This window comes from Triticum dicoccoides, chromosome 2A, assembly GCF_002162155.2.
Source record: "Triticum dicoccoides isolate Atlit2015 ecotype Zavitan chromosome 2A, WEW_v2.0, whole genome shotgun sequence".
Lineage (NCBI taxonomy): Eukaryota > Viridiplantae > Streptophyta > Magnoliopsida > Poales > Poaceae > Triticum > Triticum dicoccoides.
Genome location: NC_041382.1, coordinates 20,597,361 through 20,599,778, shown reverse-complemented (window position 1 = coordinate 20,599,778; position 2,418 = coordinate 20,597,361). Strand labels below are relative to the sequence as shown.

Below are 2,418 nucleotides of genomic sequence, written 5' to 3'. Positions count from 1 at the left end.
GGTGGAGATGGAGGCGGAGGAGCGAATGACGCCGCCGAGGCACGAAGACCCGCCATGATGCTGTCAATGATGACTCGGTCACTCCGCTTGCTAAGCGGTCTCCAAAGCTGCAAGAAGCCACACATTTTGTAGATCATATCAGTCAGGCGGGACGGAATCACTCGTTCGATGACTAATTTATTGCGGGTACACCAAAGGGACCAGGCAAGAGTGCCGAGCGCGACCCAAATAGGGGCGCGCCTAGACCCGGGGAGCCGGAGGGTCTCCCCGAACAAATCCGGGAGGTTGTCATGGCACCATGAGCCTCCGACTACCTCCCGAAAGCAGCTCCATAAAAACTGCGCCGTTGGGCACCGGAAGAAGATATGGTTGCAGTCTTCCGGAACCAGACAAATGGGGCAAAGCCCATCCCCGGGTCCATTACGCTTACGGACCTCAGAGCCCGAGGGGAGGCGTCCTCTAACCCATTGCCATAAGAATATGCGGATCTTAAGGGGAAGTTTGATCTCCCAGAGCACCGTGAGCTCTACTGGACCAGGCGTAGGTACAATAGCCTGGTATAGAGACCTAGTCGAAAATCTACCGCTTGGCTCAAGGCGCCAGGAGAGCGAATCCGGTTCCAGGGAGGGAGGATGAAGAGCAATGCATTCCAGTAACTCCTCCCATTGCACAAGTTCGGCCGCCCCGAAGGTGCGACGAAAGGCAATCACGCCTAGGTTCTCTAATGCCTCGGCCACAGAGATCTGTGGGCGAACACAGATAGAAAATAATGCGAAAAAACGCTCCGCAAGGGGACGGGGTCCCGCCCATCGGTCTAGCCAAAAGAGGGTGGCAGACCCAGAGCCTATCTGGATGGAGGTCCCAATGCGTAGGACCGGGAGTAGAGAGATCACCGATTGCCAGAATTGGGAACCTCCAGACCTAGAGGCAAAAGCGAGTGGTTGCCCACGAAGGTACTTCGTACGGATAATCTGCAGCCATAGGCCCTCCTCCTCCGTCTGGATCCGCCACAGCCATTTGGACAGGAGGGCAATGTTCATACGCTTGGAAGAGATGACTCCCAAACCTCCCTGGTCCTTAGGTTTGCAGATCTCAGACCATTTGACCATGTGGTACTTCTGCTTATTGTTCTCTCCCGCCCAAAAGAAGCGGGAAAGAAGTTTGGTAATTTCCTGATGAAGGGATTCATGAAGGCTATAGAATCCCATTATATACATCAAGAGGCTAATAAGAGAGGAGTTCATAAGAATCACTCTAGCAGCCTTAGACAGCCACCTCCCTTGCCAGGGCTCCATACTAGGTTGGAGCTTGGCAACTATTGGGCGGAAATCCTTTTCCAGGAGACGTGTATCGCTAAGGGGCACTCCCAGATAAGTCGTAGGGAAGGAACCCAGGTGGCAGTTAAGACGGTTAGCCATCCGCTGGGCCTCCCCTTGGGAGTATCCCATGACCATTACCTCGCTCTTGGCAAAGTTTATCTTGAGGCCCGACATCTCTTGGCAAAGTTTATCTTGAGGCAAGATGCTTATGCTCCCCAGCTGGGTTGCAAAGCTCAATTCTCTCACCAAGTTAACCCTTTCAGTGACAGCGCTTGGAACAGATAACTTGAAGAACCTTAGCAATCTGAAGGCATTGTTTTCTCTCACCTTTTCATTTCCGTTTAGTGCAGAAAAGCAAGACCCAGAAACACTGACCATTCTTGCACGAAACAAGCTGGAGTCTGATGGGAGGGTCATGGTTCCTTCTGGCGGATTTGAGAAACTCAAGCTTCTTCGCTTTTCTGCTCCTCTCTTGCCACTACTGAGCTTTTCAAAAAATGCCATGCCAAAGCTTGAAAGGCTTGAGATGCGGTTTGACATGCTGGAGGGACTTTGTGGGGTAGAAAACCTTGCAGGACTCGAAGTGGTGCATTTGGCATTAGTCGATAAATCTGGTGAACAGATGACCAAAAAAATAGCCAGTGAGATCGAGACTGCAGTGAAGATGACTGGAGCCAAGACGCCCAGAATTACCCTTGCTCCTTGACTGATAGAAATTTAGGCCACAGATGATTTGGGAAACACTTAACAGTTCTCTTTGATTTTCACGCTATTTTTATTCAAAACTTGCTCAAATTAAGGTGATGCTACATCGGGGTTCATCATGTGAGATTGTTAAATGCTTTATTTTTTGTGTTTGTGTGTGGTACAAGTTGATCATAATTTAGCATGATCTTGTACTTTTCATGTAATAAAAAGATTATTAATTATTACAAGTCATTTCATCTCTGGACATCTGGTACTGGAAGTTATAAAAGTTTCAACATGGCTTCTTCATTTTCACAAGTGTTCAACATATTTCAACCAAGGTGCGGAGAAGGCCAGTAATGTCCACTGTTCTGTATTTGTTTCCCAAAGGCACCAATGGAATCATGGAACA

The 2,418-nt window shown here is 49.2% G+C and overlaps 1 pseudogene; it reads left to right on the top strand.

The window, feature by feature from the left end:
- Positions 1–2,179, top strand: part of LOC119352877 — an 8,688-nt pseudogene extending 6,509 nt beyond the window's left edge.
- The last annotated feature ends 239 nt before the right edge of the window (positions 2,180–2,418 follow it).